The sequence below is a fragment of the Metopolophium dirhodum genome, chromosome 4, assembly GCF_019925205.1.
Source record: "Metopolophium dirhodum isolate CAU chromosome 4, ASM1992520v1, whole genome shotgun sequence".
NCBI lineage: Eukaryota > Metazoa > Arthropoda > Insecta > Hemiptera > Aphididae > Metopolophium > Metopolophium dirhodum.
In genome coordinates, this window is record NC_083563.1 from 4,206,861 (window position 1) to 4,232,280 (window position 25,420).

The 25,420-nt window shown below is 25.8% G+C and overlaps 1 protein-coding gene across 2 annotated transcripts in view; it reads left to right on the plus strand.

The window, feature by feature from the left end:
- Positions 1 to 25,420, plus strand: part of LOC132943202 (5-hydroxytryptamine receptor 1-like) — a 234,726-nt gene that overhangs the window by 70,910 nt on the left and 138,396 nt on the right. For both annotated transcript variants that reach the window (XM_061012077.1, XM_061012076.1), the window contains exon 2: positions 10,522 to 10,557. The gene's annotated coding sequence lies outside the window, so the exon portion shown is untranslated. The remainder of the gene's footprint in view (positions 1 to 10,521; positions 10,558 to 25,420) is intronic.

Consider the following 25,420-nt stretch of genomic DNA (forward strand, 5'->3'; position numbering starts at 1 on the left):
ACAGAAATGTATCGATTGATACTGTTTTTAAGGCCACGGTGACGTTTGTACTAGTGGTTATCAAACAAAAAGGTTTTGAAAAAGTCTATTTTAAGTAACTACTTTTATGGTCTTTATACGGATGAATAATTCATACATTTTTTTTACTACACTGTATATCAAGAAAAAATACTAAAATGTTGAAAATAATACATAATGACAAACGTGTGCCAACACCTCGTGTTAAACTACTGGCTATTCAAATTGGATGTTATAAAAAATCTGTAAAAGATAGATCTGATTTGGTATCATACTATTATTCAGTTTATCTGACGTGCTATTTTAATACCCAATCGATTTTTGTATATTGTATGTACTCCTTTGATGCATGTGAATATGTAAATTTATGATTCAGATTCTGGTAAATACAATTATTGTTATGCTTATGACTTATAAACCAAAAAAAAAATTTAAAAAAATATGACTTTTACAATTTAGTTATAGTTCTTCAGTGGATAAACATGTAAAAACAAAGTGTATAGACAGTTTACATTTTTTAATTTATTCGAATAATTCCAATGTTATAACAAAACATTGTTAACAGTGTTGAAATATAAAATGTAAATAATCATGTGATTACATGGTTAATTGTTTAGTTAATATTCGAAAAAAAAATTAAACCATTAGCTGCGTTAAGTTGTATTAATTTACATGTTAAATTCTAAATAAACGAGGACATATTTAACTTTATTTTAAGCTTCATTATTTTCAACGGACAATTAAAAATTCTAATATTTTTGGGTTTGAAAATAATAAAAAAACATAATATATAGGTATGGAAATTATAAATACACATAAAACACAATAATATCTGTGAATAAAGTATATTCGTCAAATACAAAGTACACTATGGTTTGATTTTACACTACATTGACACAATATATTATATGAAAACGTTTGATTTGAATGAATGGAAAGTAACACACAATTTGTATCAAAAAACTTTCTAATAATTAGAAAGTACTTGATATGTTTCTAAGAATTTTTTAATTTTGAAATTGTCACTATTTTTATCTTATCATATTTTTTTAGTAAAATAAGGGATACAGAAGTTGAATAACTCCTCAATATGTATGAAACTATTGGACACATATTGTGGTATCTAAGAAACGCCATTTTTTTTGAATTTCCTAGTAGATTTTCTAACAGCCTAGCAATGTTAGTATAGGAGATACATCAAGAGCACTGCAGGTTTTGATTCCCACAAGGAATGAAAACTTTTTGTATTATATTAAAACTTAAATAATCCATGACTTTAGATTTTCACCAATTATTTTTTTTTGGTATTTTATAAAATAATGTTTTTTATTTTCAAAACATTTCAGCCATTTGGGTTCAAAATAGACTTCAAATGTTCAATATCTTGCAGGTTTTTATTCTAAATTTTCAAGTCTACTTTCAAAATATATCAAAATTGTTCATAGGGTTATAATCATATTATTTTATTTTTGTTGTATTTATACAAAATATGAAACATGTTATATTTATAAACATGATATATATATATATAAACATGATATATTTTATTTTCATTGAATATTAAATATTTTATGAACATTAAAACGCTTTACATAAAACCAAATTCGGGGGACGGAGTGGCCGAGCGGACTGACCCGAGTTCGATACCTCGACCGCGGGCGGCATTTTTTTTCGGGCAAGTCACGGTGTCCGGAGAACAAGTGCCGCTATCCCCCCACCAGGGGCACGGCAGAAACCTACGGGTGCCCCATTAGAAAATCTGCCAAAACACAACACACACGTGTACCAACCTACCCAATTTAAAAACCTACAGTGCCCTCCCCTCACACCCAATGGCCTATGATGCCGCAGGTTACCCAATAAAAAAAAAAAAAAACCAAATTCAAATATAATAATATGTACAGTATTAATATAATCTGAACTCAAATTAAAATTATGTAATTATTTTTAGGTTTCAACAAAATGTTATTACATATTGACTGATAATATACAGACATTTTCTTAGTGTTGCTTCAAAGTTTAAAACATTTTAATTACAATAATAATACACTTAATTTTGGCCCAAAACTATTTATATATTAGTACCATGACCAAAGACGATACTTTTTAAAATAATTTAATTTACATTAACGAACAAATGCTCAGTTTTAATATTCAAATGGAATAAAATAATGGAATGTATAACAGATCAAATATTAAAAATCAATTTTAAAACTAATTTTGTATTTAAAATAAAAGTAATGTAAGATTTAATTTTCTATAAGAATAGTAAAAAGTACATCATGTCAACATCTTATACAATTACGGTAATCCCACGGTATGTCAAAACTCAAAGGACACGGATAAAAAATCGATATATTATCGAGTTTCATTGGAATGGTAATTATTTCAATTGGGTTTGATATTACGCATTTTTTGAGATATCGACGTTCGACATATTAATAATCGACTGTATATCCTAGAATAAGAATAACATTTTATGGGTTTAGAGGCAAAAAATAATTTTATTTAAATTCATAGAATCACGTTAACAAAATAGGTATGTATATTTTAGATATCCACACAAAAAAATATACTCGCAGTCGTTAATTTGTTTAATGAATGGTTTGGAACGTGCATATAATAATTATTTTCTCCATCAAGTTTATTACCTATAGTAAAATATTACTTAAGTGATACGTAATAAACTGTTTTACAGTAAATGTGTTTATAATGAAACGGTCAAAATATCCTAAGCTTAAAAATGTATATTATATTATATATATTATAATATTACATAGATGTTTTGTTTTTGGTTAAATAAAAGTTATCGGATATTTCTTTATATTATCCCCGTATATATTTTTGTATCTACTTTATAATTTAGGTATTTAGTATTTACTAGTTTATTTTATGGATCGTAAATAATGTTCGTGGCCCAATTATAATTAAGAAATAAAATAAACTTTATCGTCTATATCCACCATATATTTTTCATTATTTAATTTTTGTAGGTATTTGTGTAATAAATATCTCATTACAACATAATAAGGTATACGTAATGAAATACAATTTCAGATTTCGGATACATCTTCTTTGAAAGAATCAAAGCCATAAATATAATATTTTTATCTATTGGTTTTCACCCTATTCTCATATCAAAATTTATCATAACTTTAGTACCTATATATATTTGGTTAGTATAAATCTAAATAATACTATTGTGATTACTCTTAATTGCAAACGCATAACTACTGAAGTAACATAAATAATCAACCACTGGTCAAAATTGATATTGTTATTAACTTTGCACAAATAATCCTTGCAATATTCCTAGGTACAAATTTGAAAGTATCGTTCAACTGTCCATATTGTTCTATTTCATAGAAATGTTCGTTTATTTTAACAAAATATTTGTTATCTATTATTGAGATGGTTTATAGGATTGAAATTTCATAACAATGAAATTTTCTTTACGTGCATAAACTACGTGTCGTACACAATACCTACGTAGGTACTAGGAAGTATTATATAATCAGCATGAAATTATACATCGATGCTTTGATGTCAGATGCAGGCCAAGATGCATTAACCCCGATTAGTATAATGATCATTAATAATAATTAGACAAAATAATTGCTGAGATCGTGTAATATAATGTTAGGCCTAATGCGTTAGGTACCATTCTGGACGTAGGTACATACAATTAAACAATACGTGAAATTAAATTTTTCCATCATTTCATGAACTGCTTGATCAGTGAGCACTACTTAATATTCATGAATTGCGCAACTACTGTTTGTTTTAAGGCTGTACAATACAATAAATTATACTAAAGTTTAACATTAGGTAACTATTTACTTAAGTATTAGGTACCTACTGTGGACCGTGGTTTTACATGATTAAAATATATAGACAATATTGCTTATAATTTATAAATATTAGAATTATTAAATAGTAGTTATATCTTATAATATAATGATTAATTGTACAAAAGCTACAGGTTAAATTATTAGTGCGAAGCCATAAATTCAATGAAATAATTATTAACAATAGCAAATCATGGCTCAACAAAACAAACAATTATTATTACTTATTCCTCGTTTTAATTGTTTATTTATTATTTGAATACATCAACACATTAAATGTTCTTGGAAGTACCTTTATGAAGTATGTTATATAGTAGTAATAAATTCACAAGGGGGAATAAAAAAGACATACCTAAAGAGGTGTATTATACTTATTGCTTAGTTATAATGCTAATAACTAAGCTATAGAATTATTTGTAAAGTAAGAATTACATAATTCAGTGTTGACTAGATTTAAAAACTTAAGCAGAAAAAAATAATATAGATAGTATTATACCATTATTTTTATGTAATATGATGATCTTATTTAGAGAAGACCTAAAACAGCATATTTTAGAAAGTGACTAGAAGATATACTCGTAAGTATATACTTACGTAGTATTTTATAGTGATCATTTTTTATAATAATATATTGTAATATCTCAATAGCCAAATATTTTGTGCATTATGATGCAGTTGAAACATTTTTTAGTTTTATCACGCATGCGTGTAATACAAATATTCATAATACCGGGTAATTTTAGATTATAATTATCATATAAACAATTTCTAATTTTATTTTATTTAAAAATAATTTCTTTATAATCTGATCATTTATGATTTTTATCCCACTTGATTCAGTATTATAATATTATAACAAAGGCTTCATGACACGTTAATATCTAACAGGTTTTCAATGGTGGAAATGCATCCCAGTTAAATAATAAATAATATTTGTTTGGTTTATTTTTAGTTTTAACATAATATAGTAAAAATAAACCAAACAAATATTATTTATTATTTAACTGGGATGCATTTCCACCATTGAAAACCTGTTAGATATTAACGTGTCATGAAGCCTTTGTTATAATATTATAATACTGAATCAAGTTTAGTGCAAACTTTTGATAGATGGGATGATAAGCAAAGATCATGAAACGCCAATAGGAATGCGATAGTTGTCAAGTTTACAATACCAAACTTTGATATTTTCACAACTAGATATAAGTTGGATTTCCATATAAATGTCAAATTTTCTTTGATTGTTACAATGTTACCTATTTATCAGAGTTATCTACTTACTAAATATACTTTAAAGAACGTGAACCATGCTATTTAAATAATTATCACAATACATTGCTAATAATAATTAATAATAAATTAATAATATTTATCACAATTAATGGAACAAAATTGTGTATCATAGATTTTATTGTTAGCATATTATCAAAATAACGTACTTTATAATTTATAAAAACTATAACAATTATATTTTACCTTAATAATATGTGAAATGGTTCATAGCATTCACTGTTAAGAAAATCTGGAAAGATTCAAGATATTAAATCAATATCTAGGTCAGACTGTAAAATTTAAGAATAAATAAAAAAAAATGTATTTTACTTAATCATTTATTAATTTAAATTGAGAATTCAAATGCTAGTGAATGGATAATTTTTGATTAACTTTAGATTCAATTAATTGTTATCTTGTATAATTTAATAGTCATACGTTTTTTTTAACGATATTTTAAATATATATTATATTCCATTGTAATTTACAAAAGTTTTACTTAGTTTTATTTAATTTTTTTTTGGTTTAGAGCCCGTCATTCATGGCTATTAGCTATTGAAGGGGTTACGGTTTGTATGGTTGGAACGGTTAGAATAGTTGGAATGGTTGGTACGGTTGGTTGGTAACACGTTCATGTGTGGCAAGGTGTTTGCCACTATGGACCCGGGTGGTCACCCATCCGGGTACTAGTGGCAACGACCGTTGCTTACTCTCAATCACGTTCCGTGATTGATTTCAGCCACTGCTTAGCACCGATCCACGATTATTTAATTTTATAACCAATTAAATATAAGCATTTAAAATTATGTTTACTATTAAATTGTAATATTAAAGAACAGTAGTTATCATAAAACGTGTATAAATGTTAAATATAGTGTATTGTATTTAAGGTCTTTTTAGATTCTGAGCGAAGCGATGAATGTATTGATTCTACAATGATGTGTGTTTTTTTTTTTATTTTTTTTTATTTTTTTTTTTATTTTTGTGTCTGTCATCACCTTTTAGGACAGTAAAAGTGCTTGGATTTTCTTCAATAGTAACTTTTCTGATAGGAAAGTGAATCTAGTTGGTACTTTGGGGGGTCAAAAGTAAAAATTTCCCAGTAGTTTTCACAAGCGACGTGAAAAACAAAAGAAAAATTAAGGAAAAACGGGAATTTTTACGCAAAATCTGTTTTCGAGAAAATCGATTTTGGTTTTTGGTGTAACTCTAAAACAAATGACCGTAGAGACATGAATGTTTATATTAGCATTTTCTATACACCATAAAATTTACAAAATATTTTGACTCTTTTTGAGCTGTTTACGGCCATTGTCAGTTTTCAATTTTTTTAGTTTTTTTTTCTATAAATATCAATAAAATTTTATCTGTTGAGTAAAAAAGCTTGAAAATTTAATAGAAGGCTCCTAGGTTATTGTTTTAAAGGCAAATGAAAAAAATTAAAAATCCTTAGTCACAGTTTTTATTTATAAGCATTTAAAGTTCAAATTTTGACAAAATACGGAAAAATCACGAAAAATAGCAAATTATTTTGAGTTGAGAATTCATAAAAATTTTCCTTTTTAAATCTAAGATTTGAAAATGTAATATAAGATTACTCATAAGTTTGTCTACCTTAATCAAAAAAAAAATGTCTAGAAGAAACTTAAATTAAATTTTTATGAGCGTCTGAAATTTATATTTTTACAACATTTGATATTTACTCGATTTCTCATGTAACAATTTTCTTATTTTATTGTAATTAAAAAACGAATGACTGTAGATACTTGAAAATTTCGCTGAATGTTTATATTAGCATTTTCTATACACCATAAAATGTTGAAAATATTTTGACTCTTTTTGAGCTGTTTACGGACATTGTCAGTTTTCAATTTTTTTAGTTTTTTTTTCTATAAATATCAATAAATTTTTATCTGTTGGGTAAAAAAGCGTGAAAATTTAATATAAGGCTCCTGATATATCGTTCTAATAGCAGTTGAAAAATATTAAAAATACATAGGCACAATTTTTTTTTATAAGCATTTAAAGTTCAAATTTTGACAACATTTATCAAATTTATAATTTATTAATTATTTTGTGGTTAAAAATTTATAAATTTTTAACTTTTATGGCTAAGGATTGAAAATTTAAAACAAGGCTCCACGTAAATAGGTTATATATAAATGACTTTATTCACAATAATATCATCAAATATACTTGGTAAAATCATAGGCTGACTGACCGTTTTCGCTCAGAATCGTTTTTCTTATACAATGATATTATATCATTGAATTCAAATTTAACACCATCCATTACAGTGACCCACTTGTAACCTACTGTACAGCAGAGCGACATCCACTTATCCACCTTTTTTTTTATATAAACGTAATAATGTATTAGTTTGGTACATATGTAATAAAAAAAATATTTCAAATGCTACACCATTATTGTTTTTTTTTCAAAGGTTCCGTCATAAGGTTAAATAAAAAACTGTTGAAATACAATCACGAAATATATTTTTCAAAGTACGATAGTTGTACCTATCATTTTCATACTATAATAAGATATATATGATATTATGTATATATGTTTAATTTTATTAGGTTATATTTAAATAAGACTTATATTTATATATTTTTAAAATAGTATTGGAAAAGTTTGATTAGTTTTTACATTTATTTATCATAATAAATTATGTTTATATAGGTTAGGTGCTTGTTGCAATAAGAAATACGGTGTTGTTAAAAAGATAAAACGTAATTAAATTTAAAAAAATAACAATGAAAACGCAAAAATAGAAATTGTATTATATTATAACTTTATATAATTAATTCAAAATAAATATTTATATTAAAAAAAGTTTTATAAAATAAAGTCAACTTTAATTCAAACAGTTAAAATTATGCAAAAATCTTCAAAGTTGTGAGGATTATCTTTCTAATCAGTTAAAGTAAAATGTTTTAATTTATTAAATGATTTTAAAGTCTAATATATTCCTGGTCCCCATAGAAAGCCATAAATCAGTTTCTGATTGACTGCTGACGAGTGTTATACTATTAGACATGATTGTATTTATTATGTATATATCTATAATGATGTTTTACAAAAAAAAAATCAATAAGCTTTGTATCCAAGCTGTTACATTAAGTATTGATTTTCAATCACCCAAAAATGTTGCCATATGGAATTAATCTTCATAATTTATTTTTTCCTATAGTTCATGATAATAACTAATAAGTAATAACTAATAAAGCAAAAAAAAAACTCCTTTTTCTCCTTTATTAATCTTTTAGATATTTCAATTTCTCATTATTACATTATTGCAGCAAGCAATTTAAGTTACCTTCTGTTGTAACTATGTATCTGTTCTGTTTTGTATCTTCGAATATTATTTCAGCCTGGTATACGTATAAATGTATAATATTAGGTCACGTCTATTGAAATGGGAGTGGCTATTCTTGTGAGTTCTGTTGCACGTGTATGTCCATTAATTGGTACACTTGGTACACATATTGTTACAGTGGCTATAATACCTTTACCTAAAACTTGTGTTTGAGATTTTCAAAATTGATTTTTAAAGACAAATCTAATTTAATTTAAGTATCATATAAATATGTTAATGCACTGTAGAATGCGATATTATGATTGACCTGCTACTCATTATTTATGCTCTGCAGACGAGTTAAAATTTAACCAAAATAAACATACATCTTTTGCCATAATGGCAACCGGAGAACATAGTTAAAATAAATTACGTCTACAATCATTCAAAGAATTAGAAATACCTTAGTTAGGACAGTTACGTACTTATTTTCTGATACTCAATTATTTTCATAAATGTATCATAAAATACTAAGTAAAAATTATCGTAGGTGGCGAGTGACTGGCGACTAAATAGTTATATTTGAAATTTATTAGCAAATACATGGGGGTCATGATATTTAATATATTAATAACATCAGTTATAGTGAAACTCATCTTTTAAAGATTTTTAATTAAACTTACAATGACTATACATTTGGATATTTATCATAAAGTACATCAGTTCCTATAAATATATAAAAAATATGATGTATATTTAAACATTTTAATATACTAGACCTAATTTCATGGTCATAGATTTTTTAGTTAGGATAAATTCTATTTTATTGTTGGCCGTACTATCTCTGATTTATATATATATATACACACACACACACACACACACACACACACTTCATTTGACTTGGCAAATTAACTTTGGACGACAGCTTTTGAGATTCGCAAAGGGATTTCGTGCTCTACACCGCGGAACGGACGTGATGGGGAAATTGCGTCGTCTTGAGACTTGGATTACCGGTTATTACCATCTATAGTCCATTCGTTCACTGTTTATTAAAAAATTTCACTGTTACGCTCTTACCAATTATAACTTTGAATCGCATTGTCGTTTTCACAGTGATGCAAAAAAAAAACACTTTTGGCCTCGGATCATCTCCGTTGAACCATGACACCAAGTATTTAAAATACCTAATAAAATACTTTATTTCAATTTGCATTCATATAGTTATAATTGGTGTATGTTAGTTTGAAGTTTTCAAGCCTTCAAACCTCCAACTACGGCCATAGCATGTATAAAAACTACTCATAAACGGTAAACTCGAGTGTTAAGTTTATTATATTTTAAAATAATTTTAATTACATTTTTTATAAATATTTGTTTTAGTGTATGAAAGAAAAACAAAATATATTATTTATTATAACTTTATCTATTGGTTTTAAATTCGTTCAAAATACCATAGAATATTGTTTATAATGTTATTGAAAATGTATTTTATAGTTTAACTACATATTATTTAAAATGAAATTGTTTTGTTTGATTTATAATATTTATATATTTTATAATAAAAGTTATTTTTATACTTATATAACACAAGGACATTGACGTTATCTAACTGTTATCTTACTTATTGTACTTATTGATGAACAAGTAGTTTTATTTTTATAAAAACAATTTAAATATGTATAATATATAGATATATTGATATTGTATTTTTAATATATATATATATATATATTAATACAGTTTAGTTTGGATAACTCGAATCTAAATGGGAATACAAATAAATTCGACTTGTTTATTTTCTAGTTATATTATACCTCAAACATAACATAAAAACAAAAAAAGAGCAAGAAAAATTTGAGGTCTTTGAGTTACCGAGGTTTGAGTTATCGAGACTCGACTGTAATCTATAATATGTATCTATAACTACGTTAAAATATTCGTCAATCCGTTACTTGACGAACTGATATTATTCTATTTAAATACATACTTTGTACACAAAATGAATATTATTTATTTATTGTATTTTATTTTGCCTATATAAAACGTAAATTAATATATGTATTTTTAAATCTGTTTTAGATTAAAATATATCGAAGAGTTATGGACGTTTAACAGGTAATATTTTTTTTTATTACAGTAATTTATTATACAGATATATTATGATATAGCTTTAATGTAAGTGTAATAATATGATAATATGTTTGTCATAAATACTATAGTACATGGGCCACGTATTATCCAAAATATAGATTCAACTATTAAAATCAGATAACTTTTATGTAAAATTCACTGTATTTTTCGGTTCCAAAAAGTACACAAAAGTGGTAATATTATGTTATATTAGATTCTGAACGGAACGACGAGCGAATCGATTTAACAATGATATGAGTGGTTTTTTTTTGTATTTCTGTACTCTGTCATCGCCTTTTGGAACAGGCACAATTCTTTAATTTTCAACTTTGAGTGTGGTTCCTGATAGAAAATTGGGTATAGTTGGTACATTGAATGGTCAAACCAAACGGTTCACCGTATTTTTCGAGAGTTATCGGGGCAAACTAAAATACAATTATAGGAATAAATAATAATTATTATTATATAATAATAAATATAATACTTAAATACATTTTGTTATTTTCTTGTAATTCATCGTAGATATTATTTATAAAATTATTTTATAGACATAACACAACAACATTATCAATATATTTCAGCTCGTTTTGTGCTAAGTATTTATAGACAATTACAATTTTTAATTTATGTTGAAAAGTAAAACATCTTTAAAATTAAATACAAGGTTCCTCATTTATTTTTCTTATAGCAATAGATGTAATTTAAAAAGAAATATTGAAGTTATATAATTAACATTTTTTTATTTCTTAGCTTATGAAGTTCAAATTTTGACAATATTAGATATTTAATTCAATGTATAATTTTTGTTATTTTGCTGAAACCAGAAAATTATTAATTGCTGGAATGGAATTTTTCACAATTGCGATTATTTATATTTTTCCATAGATAGGTAGGAAATTTGCAACTTTTAAAATATTCGATTAGATTTTAAGCTATTTATACCATGATCCTATATTCCTATTCACACCATTCTACGTATGTTGGTGTTGATTTGTAAAATGTACGTAATAAAAAAATATATGATGTTATGTTATAATTATAAATATAAAATATAGTTTGGGATGTTTTCGACAAAATATGTCCAACCTTTCTTATTATTAATTTTCATATTAATAAATTATAAAACATCCTTAGAAGTAGAGTTTGGCCACCACGCTCCAATCACAATTGTTTTTCATATTAGGCAAAATTCAAATTTAACACATTCATTACAGTGACATAAGCGATGACGAGTAAGTTGTACTCGAAATCTTCTATATATCAGAGCAGTTTCTCCTGTTTTTTTTATTTTGGTTTTTCGTAAAATTGAATACTTACTAATTTATTCAATTTTAAACGTTTTATGTTGCCAAGAGAATTTTACCTCTTGGAAGTTAAAATATACATAATAGGTGGCTGGTAGGTAGGTCGGAGGTCAATTGTATTATTTTTAAATATTGTTTTATAATTGGGTATTTTTATAAAAATTATATAGTTTGAGTGCATTGAAATTGCAATGTCCCTTTGGTGTAAAACTCACACAACTGGATGTGTTGTGAAAAAAGAGGATAATATAATAATAAAAATCCCTTGGGATAAACATACTAAATAAACTTACTATTTGTAACATTTATGTGACGATGGAAGTCAACGATATACTTCCAAACGACTGTAAAGTTTAAAATATATACAAACATAATGTAATGTTATACATTATATGTAAATATATAAATTACGGTTCTGTAGGTTATCTTAGATGTGTGTGTCATCTAGGTATAAGGTCTAAAGTAGTACAAGTGTACGTTAAAACGATGTTTTCTTACTTATATCAGAAAATAAGTTAGTTTCCTTTCAAATTATTCGTTAAAAAAATATAGAATACAATACTGGAAGACACACACATCAAACGATTTTTCTTACCTTTTTCTATGTTTTAAAGTTTGTTATGATTTCATGTAAGTAATCTAATAATATGGATCGTTAATCAAAAAAAATTTTGAAACTTTAAAAGTTTTGATAAATATAAACATTTTAATAAACATATTCAATACCTACCTCATTTTTAAAAAAGACACAATTTGTAATTATTATTATTATAATTAATTTACTACCTATTTATTACCATTATATTAACTGAATGTTTTATTCCTAATCATTATAATTATTAAATTGTAGCACTAAGTTTAGGTTACAAGTCTTCAGGGTAAATTTAAATTGACAACAGAAAAAAAATTAGGTCCGTCGAATTTATTTTCGTAAAGTGTATCAGATAGATAAATACATACATATATATTATGGTAATATGGGTTTAATAAAACTATTCTTTCAATACAAATATTAAAATTTGTGAAGAGAGTGATGCGAGAAATACACATTATTATTAGGCAAAACCAAAAAAGATACCTATACTATCTACATACCTACTAGAAACTAACTTTCTATTTTAATAGGTATATATTTTTGTATCTTTACGTACCTTCTGCTTATTCATTTATTAAGCCTCTATGCATTATAAAATAATAAATTTCGATAAGACCGAAAATATCTATTTCTGTACATAGTGATTTATACAATATACAATATCATAATAATACAACGATATAAACTCTAAAGTATGGCTTGATGTGGTGCGGTCCATACACTCAACTGCAGAAATGTAAAATATAAAAATTAAAAATAAATAAATTAAATAAAAATTCAAAATAGAAAATTTGTAAATCTGATTAAAAGAACAATAATTTGATGGTAAGAATATATTTTATCTAAGTCAAGTATTTTATTTTTCAGAATTTTTTTAAATATCAATATTTTTCTGAGTAAATTAATTTAGAACGTAATAACTTTTTTTCAAAATATTATTTTGAGAATTTAATGACATGATATAATTCTTAAATTATTTACTAACCATATAATCATTTTCAACATTTTTAGCATAATTTATTTTTTTTTTTTTTTGTGAGATCTTCCTGTTACACCCTGTAGATAGAGAAAATTACAGTGGTTTGAAATTAATTGTGCTTGATTTAAGTTGAAATGTGTGATTTATACTTAGATTATGATAATCCGAAAGGATACACATGTCTCACTGCAAATACTGAAATACGTTGTACGTGTGTCGTTAACAGCAAATAGAATTGAATTAACCCATAGGTTTCCGTATGAAATCATATGCCATAATATATATTTTAAGATATAATATAAAGGAACACGAGGCCAAATACATACATGCTCATTGTTTAAAATTATCTTCAGACTATGAAAAATAGCTTGTAATATTCACAATAATGTTCATCTATTTAAGTTCCGCTCGCATCTCAAGTGAAGATACTCGACTCATATATTGTTCGGATATAATATTGTGATGCACCAGCAAATTCCACAATTGTAACGAACTATATAATATTTTATGAATATATTAAAACCGTATTCAGATGAACCGTATGTTCTCAGCCATATTTATACCTTAAGATATGTCATATGATTCATAGGTATGTGTCATATTATGTACGTGTAGGGTTGGCGGAATTAAAAATATGAAACGTGTTATCTATTTACATTTCATAAATAAAACTATAAACTATCTACCAATTTCAGACATTGATTAATAATACAAAAAAGTTTTAGGACCGTATTCATAGACGACGCTTAAGAATAAATATTGCTTGACCTATTTTTGATAGTTTAAAAAATAAAAAAACTGTGATAATTACCACGGAATATAATAATTAATAAAAGCAATGCTTAAATTAGGTCTCAAACAACCTTAATAAGTTTAAGTAATACTTTTTCTTTTCTTGAGCCAAAGTCTCGTTTATGAATCTCACTTGAGTCATAAGTATAAGCAATACTTATTCTTAAACATCGACAATGAATACGGCCCTTAGTTTTTTTTTTAAATAAAAAAAAAATTAACGAAATCCTACTATTCTACAGGGCGTGAGAGTTTTTCCTGTAAGACATGTTTTTGTACTAAAAGACGCACCAGCTCCGACGCCTTTAAAAACAAAATATTTTAGAATGTATTACAATATAGACATTTGATTTACGATATTTATGGCTGTACCTAATATAAAAGTCTACCGTTTAAATACTAAACTAAGAACAAAATTACGTAGGTAAATAACCTTTTATAAAAATTTTACAATTATGTATTTTCTACATAATTGAATATGATTAACCATTTAGGGGCCACATTAATACAAGTACAATAATTTTTAAAGAAAACGTTTTTTTTTTTTTGAGACATTTTATTCTCCGATTATATAAATTATATTACATTCGGAAAACACACAACAACCAATTTGGTAGTTCAGACAGAATAAATCCCAATAAATCATTTCTAAAATACATATCGTTTTTGAGACATAAACAAAACAATTTTCAAGTTGTACTTAAATAATTTGAATTTGAAACGTATACGTTTTATTGCGTGTTTGTAAGTCTAAAATATAGCATATCACTTTAATTCAGCTATATACGTGGATTTTCTCCCTTATGGCACCAAAAATATGAATAAAAGAAATTGTCATGTTGTATTTATATTTTTAACCCATGATGAGGATTTCCAGGTAGTGCTAGGATATATTAGGATTAGATTGTTTATAAGTAGATTTTCTTGGCTAGCAAGTTTGATACGACAGGTAATCTATTATAAAACGGTTTTTTTCTTCGTTAATTTGTTTGTCATGGAGGTTGTACAATATATTATTTTAACAATTTATTCCTGTATTGATACAATGATACTGACTTGGTTGTTTTGCCTATGCAAATTGATTTAAAAGCATACATATATTAAAAAAAATAAAGCAATTCAAAATATGATTCAAATTTTAACAATTATTTTAGAATTACATATATAAATGTATTTTTAATCTATTTCACGTGTGATTGGTGTACAGCAAAAATGTTATTTTACATTGAATATTGTTCTCATATTTGATAGAATACCATCCAGTAAGATAGTTGCGTGCTAAAATATGGCAATGAAATGCAATTCATATTATTCACATGTATTCGTTTATATGAATTAATGACAGTAAATTTAGAACTGACTTCGTGATAAAAGAATGTAATAAATTATAAATATCTATATAATTTCTTAAGTATGTTACATATATATATTATACAAGTATAAATAAAAAAAATAAATTAAATAAATAAATAAATAAATAAATAAATAAATAAATAAATAAATACGGATATTATAACGATTATACACAATATATACACTATACAGAATACTGCAGATATTACATAGGTACTGAACTTTTATGGTCACTCATACTTGGTATGGTTTTCGCTGCTTTATCTCTAGCAAAAGTGTCCCAAAAACTCTAAGCCATACATCATTAGTGTTATACAGGACCGGTAACGCCCACCAACAATCCATTCTCTCAGTAACTGCCATCCCTTCCTCAGGTGTTTTAAGCCTGACATTTCTGAAAGTATTTTTCATTCATATTCCCCATATTATAATATATTCAAGCAGGTCTCTTGTTGTTATTACGTCTGTTAGGTATATGACGTATAATATACTCGTTTAAAACCGATGTTTAATCATGGAATGCGCATATAACTAATGACTATACAAAAAATTGAGATTAAAATCTGTTTTTTTTTTTTGTTTTTCAAGAAAAATTATAATCATTAAGAGTATTACTGTTTGTAATACGACTAAAATTACCGAGCGGTCATAATCTTTGGTTTTTTCACAAAAGAATAATAACTGGCCACATCGTGTACACGATGACTAATGAAAGAGAAGACTTAAGAATTTTCAAAGATCTTAAACCGAAGCAAAGATAGAATTAGGGCAAGACTGAATAAGTCTAATTTTGTATGTATATATTTTTTTGTTTTATTTTATTCTTTTGAGATTTTGCGCTGACTATGGTAGCAAAAACATAAATTAATACTAGGGAAATGCTTATATTATGTGCATGCATGTAGTTCATATCACGTTTCATTAAAATATACAATGTGTTCATAAGTTTCATTCAGGTCTATTCTATGTTTTTAAACTTAAAAAAAACCATATACACGCTTTTACTAAGATATATTGGCTACAAAAAAAAAAAAAATGTTTTACGTGTGCGAAAAAGTATTATTGTCGTTTTAAGTCGATTTTATCTAGCGTGTAAATGTTTAGGCCTATAATATAGGTTAGGTTAGGTTTAGGTTTAGGTAATAAATATATATAAATGTTACTAACAATATTGTAATAATTTTTTTTCTCGTACATTAACATCTAGTTTAAAATGGGTACCTACCTACGTATTTATTGTGTAGCAGAAAAGGTGTGAACTTTTAAATACAACTAATACTTCTATAATATAAAGAAGATGTTTTTATCACCATAAGAAATGTTATCGAAAGAAAAAATTAAAAGGATAATTTTTTAAATAATTTTTATAATGATAAAATACAAAAGTAATGTTTAAAATAATACATTAATTCGTTTAAGTGTTATAATATGAACAATTTTTATTTTATTAATTCAGTTTTTTTTTTAAACAATTTTCGAACGGCATATTTTTATACTCAATTTCATATTTGAAGAAGTAAATTTAAAACCCGTTTTAACTCTTAACATTTTATATTATACACTTTGTTAAAAAATAAAACAAAAAATAAATGATTTGATAAAATAAGGGACTTCCATTAAAAAAATCTTGTAGGTATTCTGTATCTGCACTAAATTTAGATGTGAATTTGTTACACTTATACCATAAATCTAATAATACTTTTCTTGAGATATAGTTAAACTAATTAAATAAATGAATTAACGCATATTAATCAGTATAATCAAAAAGTGAAAATATAAAATTAATATTGATAAGTTAAAAGGAAAAAAATGTAATACTTATTATTGTTTGAACATTTTTTATTTTAATTATTGTGACTATATCTAGATCTTATTTTAGTCAATAATTTCTATTTTTTCTAAAAAATATATGTATAGTAATATTATTAGTTTTTGAAATAACAATATCCAGTTATTTATACTAATGTATTTCAATAATCCTATTAGTGTGCCCATTTATGTACCATTTAGAAACTTACCAAATATATATTATATAAATATGTTACACCTGTATTGTCTCCGTCTTAAAATGGTATGGCAGAGCAAATTTTCGTTTAGAAGAACTAGTTTTGTGTAGTTAACATTAATATAAGTGAAACTTGAACTATTATCAAACTTAAAGAAAATAATTAAATATAATGTATATACAATCTGTGTTTTTCGTCGGTTTTATATAATATTTGAATTTGTAATCTAGTTATGATTATTTTGAATTGAAAATGCTCTCATAATTTTCAGCTAGATGAAATTTCTACCTCATATACAATATACATTGGCGAAAATAGGGGGGGGACTTGTCGGTTAGGTCGGAAATGTCGGGCAAGTCCCCCCAATTAAAAATCTAGTAATTAGTACTAAATTTTATATTCCGTGGTACTAAGTAATATGGCCTATGGGGAGGGGGGCTTGAGTCCTCCCAAAAAATTAGCCAATTTGCGCCTATGCTCATATAGATAGGGGAATGAAACCTTTGGTTCACGTTTACTACCAGGATTAAAATCTATTCTATAAGCTATAATTATATACAAACACAAATGGTGATGTTGGTCAACCAACATATTAATTATAGTACTTTTTATTTTATTTTTAAAGAATAGAAGTGTTAAAATAGGCTGACTGACTAAATAATAAACTTAATAGGTAATGCTATTTAAGTTTTCAAAAATACCAAAAATTATTAACCTAAATGAGACCCTGAAAGATGTTATTGCTTCACATCAGGAAGATCCTATAAAGTATAAGGAAATAATTTACAATAATTTACTTATAACTTAGTAGGAGGTGCCGAAGCCGTTAGTGTTTTTTGAGGAGTATGTAAAATATTAAAATTTAAAAAAGCTCATATAACACATAAATTTAAATATCGTAGAACACTGACGGTATACAAATGCAAACAATACTTTTATCTTTATGCTTGATAATAACTCAACTCACTGTAATATTAAAATTTAAAGCTAACAACACAAAATTGGTTTTTATGATAATAAATTTGATATGTTGTACGTTTGTAAGGCGTATACACATGCTGGTATTGCGGCTTCTTATGCCATAAAATAATTACAGTAGAAAATGTACATTATATAATAAAATATAAATTATTTGTTTAAAAACTTCCACTTATTAAAAGTTACACTAAAACTAAGCAAGTGAACTAAAAGTTAATTCTGAGAGAAATAGAAATAAATAACAACTCTTAATGCACATAAATAGTGGATGATCGTTATTATTATCGTTTTTGTTGTTATAATTTCAACGTAAATAATTTTATTTTAAATATTAAATAGGTTAAAAATAATCAATTTTAATAAAATATATTTTCAACAAAATAATCTACGACTTTTTATCATAATAGGTATTGGGTTTCTTGCTTTCATGTTTTTGCTTAATGATGATGTGATATTGTGTTGCGATAAACAATTTGAATGCAATAATTTTAATCACCATAATAATATTTAAAATAATAATGATTCTAATTCGATTAAAATCAAATAATTCGAAACCACGTTAATTTTTTTTTTTTTATTAGTTTACCCGCGGCAACTTAGGCCATTGGGTGGTTTTTAAACTGTGAGGGAGGGTACTGTAAGGTGTAAAAGTGTGTAGTTTTTGGCAGATTTTCAAGTGGGCACCCGTAGGTATCTGCCATGCCCACTTGTTCTCCGGACCGTTCATTTTTATAATTTCTTTAAACGTTTTCGGTGATTTTCAAACATTTTTCTTAACCCTAAAAAAATACTGTAGAATAAATTACTTCTTCAAAATACTATTAATACTAGACTTGATTCCAATATTACTTGAAGGTATTACATGAACGTTTTTGAGCACTACCCAAAAAAGTGTTTATTGAAAAATATTATAAAATTAAAACATTTACATAATACCACAAGATGATATTATTTTACTATTTTCATAATGAAGGTAATTTATTATAAAATTAAAAAACCATAATAATTTTAAAAATTGTTTAACATTTTATTTCAAGTTGTTTATGCTGTGACAAAATTGATTCAATACATTAATTTGTTAAGTTAGTTTATGATATTTTTATTTGGAAATTTTTGTTAAGCTTTAAATTAAAAAGTTCAGGTGCTTGAATTTTACATTGGATAGGTGATTATCTGTAATAATTTATTAATAAAATTAGCAGTTATCTTACTTTTTTGCAATAATTAATGGATTACGTTGAAAATGTATAAATATGTTATAGGTATCCTGCGTTGGTTTAAAAATAATATTTTTATATTATATAATATAACAAACATACTTTACTTATTATTACATAATTGTTCAATAAATCTATCATTTTTATAATGTACAATTGTCTTATTATTATTATTTTTTTTTATTTATTTGAAGTAATCTACGAGAGCATCTTCACGGATGTATATTTTGTTAAACTAATTTTTGAATAGGTACTAAATATGTTTGTATTTTTCAATAAAAATATATTTATTTTCAAACTGTACTAAGTTACTACAAGTTTAAGAGAGGTTGAAAACGAATATTTAATATATTGTAAAAATATAAAAATTTATTATATATTAAAATGATATGTATTTAATACTGAGAACAATTTATTAACTTATGGAAAAACTAAAATTAGCAATTTATTGCTGTTAATTTATTATTAATTATTATTCAGATGTCATGTCTATGATTGATGTTGTTGGCATAAGAATCTGATTATATGATCGTTCATAGTATTTTGAAAAAAATCACCTGAAGAAAAAACATAAAAAAAAACCATTTGACAGTGACTTGTAATGTGTGGCTTTTTTATAAATAAACTATATTACTTCAACTGTGGAAAGTCAAATGGTATTATATTACTCACACGTCCAAACACCAAGCTACAAACATTCACAAAACAATATAAAAATATGTTTTATTATATTATATGCATTAGCTATATATTATAAATTTTTGAATCGGTCTAGAAATCGTATGTATATTTCCGGTTATACGGAGTTTGCGATATATAGCGGAAAACAAGAAAAATGATATATGTGAGTAATGGATGACTGTATTCAGCTCGTATTTTTGATGTGTTTTTTTTCAGTGAAAAAAAAAGCCAACTGTGGTCCCTAGGTGCTTCAACCACATACAAGAAACACGTGGTGTTATTAAACATCTGTTTTTATTTTTATCGATGGGCTTTATCGTATTGGGTTCGAATGTTCTTCTCAATCCACGACGATATTTGTACCAAATCGCATCATGGTGTACATAATGTATTATTCCTATATATTTTTAACCGATTTGCGATGGATATGAAATTATGCTTTTTTAAGGAGTTGTTGTTTCTGCAAACAGTTTAATATAATATTATTATTTCATTTCATTTCTCGGTAACAAGAATACGGGTCCCCACAGGCCACATAGACTCCCGTCTGCGGGCCCAGGATTATGTACTCACTGTTTAATAATACGTAGTATAGTAAACACTATATTATTTACCTATTCATGTTGTTGGTTACCTTAAAACATTTTATAAATATTATGATTCACACTCAAAAAATTTCGATTAATGTTATTCCTTATTTAAAATTGCCACACAAATATTTCTTATAGAATCGTATTGTCAATTTAATTATATTATGCATCCCAGTGGTTCTGGTCAACTATAACAATAATAATTATTTCATAATATAAATTAAAACAGAAAGTTGATAAATTTTATACGATACTTTCGTTATAATAAAACTATAGTATAGATATTATATTAAATGCTAGGAACATACATTTGAAGTCGCAACTTTCGATTAATAAGTCGAAATAGACGCGTTGTGTGTTGTATCTACTGTAGTATGACTAGGTATCCAATTTTTTGGTAATAAACTAACGTGTTAAAAAACAACAATTTTTGAATTTAAAACATGTGTTAATAGCCTACTGTGAAAATCTGCTTGTATACAATGGATATTTAGGTACATAGTTCACAGAGTGAAAATAAATGTAGTTGGTGGTCAGTTGAGACTATATATTATAAATGTTGAAGTCGTTATAACAAAACTAATAACGACAAGAATTGAGTTGACCCACGTCCAAAAAAATATACAAATAAATAAGAGAATTGGTTTAAAAATTATATTATTTCATAGCATTTAAAATTGTATATTTTATAGAAGATGTTCAAAAAAATAAAGCAGATATAAAAATACAAGTATACTCAATATATAATAAGTGACCAACTCTTGCGGTCAAGCATAACATTATTATAATGAGGAAAATAGTATACAAGACCAGAGGGTACAGTAATACTTTCAGAAGACTCTTGAATTTCTTAAGTTTCTTGCATAGCCATAATTTGCCTCATGTAGATACGGTATCGTCCATACCAGCTGCTATGATTATTTTGGAATAATTCAAATACTACACTATTTGTTCTGCTTCTACCAAAAGGTAGACAATTCTTCTGAAGTTCCTTAATTTTGAATCTATTCTATGAACAGTAAAAAGGTGGGTATTTTGGAGACACTTTATGGGTAGTATAAATGTATATTAGGCCTAGAAAATCCCAAGTCCCTCTCAGTTTGGTACGTCGAAATATAATTCAAAACAAAATGTACGTTATTTAAATTTAAATTTAATATAATTTATTTTATAATATATATTAATAGTTTACACTTTTACCCCAACAAAATCAGGTAAAAATAGGTAAAAGTGCAAAACAACTCAAAAAGTCCCAAAAATAGCACTAAAATCTAAAAAATCGTAAGATATGCAAAAACTAGCAAATTAAATTTTTGATTTGAGTTCTCTGTATCATGAAACACATTTTAAGCTTACTCTGCTATTTATTAAGGATCCCACAAGAAATATGCAAATGCTATAAAATCCCAACCCCGGGAATAGTTATTTGCCTCAAATAACTATTAATTAAAAATAAATGAGAGTGTGTTTATGATTATATTTATAATGTTTATACAGGTACATATATATTATATTATTTTGTTGTACAATATATTATATCCCTGACTATGTATTTGTGTCATCTTAAATTCGTTTTGTATTATCATGGAGATCCACTACATAGATATAAATGATAAATACATTTGATTACTTTGCAAATGTAAAGTAATATCCTTCGGCCTATTCCGTGTTAGTCTCGCTTCGTCGTTTGCTCCGTGTGATAAATAAACATAATATTAACATTTTATTTCAATAAACGTTAATTATTGTACTCGGTATAACTAAGTTTCTTGTGTGATATTAATTATAACGAAATTCTTTCATATTCCCCCGTTTGGTATCAATCTGTTATTGATATACCGACATACCGATACCGTACCATATTATATAAACAACGTTTAATATTTACCATACACCACGTAACAGTAGAATTTATTTTAGACTTACTTAAAGCATGATAAATTGTTGTTAAACGTTATCCTGTATAGTAGGTGTGTTGTCTTAAATACAAATAACCCCGGACTAAGGTCATAAATAACTTAATAATATATTATTCCATGGAAAAAAGTAATAAAATACCTATAAAATATAATAATTAATAGAGTAAAGTTCATATTTATTTTTAATATAATATTGTATAGTTCAAAAACTAAAAATATGTTTCTAGCAACATACTATGTTAATCTTACGTAATATATACTACCTACCTATAAATAGGATTTTTAACGTTGAACATTTCGAAGCATCGGATATTTCTAGTGTGCACTTAATTTGATAAGTAATATTACATAGTTTACTTTAGTGAGATGTAACTTGATGTTTTCAATATGTTTACCAAAAATAAAACTATTCTTTACGAGTTATTGAAAGTTTGAAATTTCACAATTTAATATTATACATATTATATAATTCATATAGTGTACTATATGGCATTACTTAGAACTCATTGAAGAAGTTAAATAATAAATGTATAATGTACCATACATAGGTATCTACATAATAAAGTTTAAATAAGAAACATACTTATTACAGTTATGTATATAATTATACGAGTAGTTTTATAACAACAAAATCAAATCGAATGATTAAAATAATTTAACTTACTTTTTCATCTATGTATAATAATTTCATTGATAATTATTTAATTCAGAAAACACAATTATCTTTAAGACTAATATTAAATTAATATTTTAGTATTTTATTTTATATTAAGATTTAATTACAAACCGTTGAAGTAAGTATATGAACATTTTAAAATTATCGTAAGCTAAGTATATTTTTTGAAATTTCATTTTTATAGGCCATACTATAATAGCTGCATTATAATTTATAATATATTACATTTTAAAATAAAAACAGATTATATTAAAAACCAATAATAAGTATGTAGGTCCATACTACATACTATATATCTTATTTATATAATTTGATATGTAACGTAAATCATGTTTATGCTATTTGTATTTTAGGCGTGTTAGTTTATTTCTAAAATGAGCCAAAAACAATAAAAAAAATACGAGTTTTTAAGTGCACGTAAAATGTATCTTGTATTAATAATATTAGGTTCTCTGACTGAAAGAGGTACAATTACTAATTTGTGACATGAAGTGCATGTAAATTTAACTGCTTCGAACCTTTTATAGTTTAATTTTTCTTCTGTCATTTTATAAGTATGATACACTCTATCACTATATTATGCTCAAGTGGAAGGTCGTTATGATCAACAGTTAGTTATTTTCGTAGACTTTTATTTTTTAAACTCCTTATTTTGGAGTAGACAAATATTATTTTTACGTGAAATAAATAGAAATACCCAAAAAATAAATCATCATCATATAAAACGTAATATTATAATGTAATGTATGTCTTGCTTAAAATGTATAATGATTGAACGTGACTACATGAGGGTATTAATATAGGCACTTGATATTATAACGATTTATACAAATAATTTTAATTTCAATATTTATAGTATAATATGCATAACAAATATAGTTAATTTTTTTTTTTATGGTCTATTCACTATATTTAGTTATGGTGTCTAATGATAATATAAAATAATCATGGACGGGACAATAATGCTGCTTTGATTAGTTCTAATATTTTATATATTTAATTATTTAAATATTTGTATTTTTGTTACATTATGATATATCATATAATTCAGTCCGGCGATAACGTTCACCATGAACTCACGGTCATTACGCTCGCTCCGTTATCTGTTTTTCATACGCTAATATTATATTATTATACTCTGCCGTTACGTTTACGTAATATGGCGGCCCAATCGTCTAATAATCGTGTCACAACTAAAACTAATCCAACTTCAAGCAAAAGAAATTCATCGTCTTCTTCGCTTTCACCCAAGCCAGAGGATAAGAAATCAAAAATATTCATAACTCCCAACCGGTACTCAGTTCTCACCACACTAAATGACTCTAACGAAAACACACAGCCAAACATGACTCAAACTCATACTCAAAAAAAACCCCACCAAAACCACCTGCAGTTTATATCAAAGGCGTGAGTAATTTTTCCAGTTTCGCCTCAAACTTGATTAAGATTATCAACACAACAGAATTTATCCGTAAAACCACACCTTCGTACATGATAATCCATACTCATTTCTATGAGCATTACAGACTACTCATTAAATATCTAATTGAGAACAGCATCAGTTTTCATTCATACCAACCGTATGATAAGCGTCCATTACGACTGGTGATCCGCAATCTCCATTCTTCTACCTCTACTGCAGATATAATTACTTCTCTTTCGGAATTGGGACACCAGGTTACCCACGTTCATAACATTAAGCGCTCTTCCGATAAATCACCTCTACCTCTATTCTTCGTCGACCTCAAAAAAGCCACC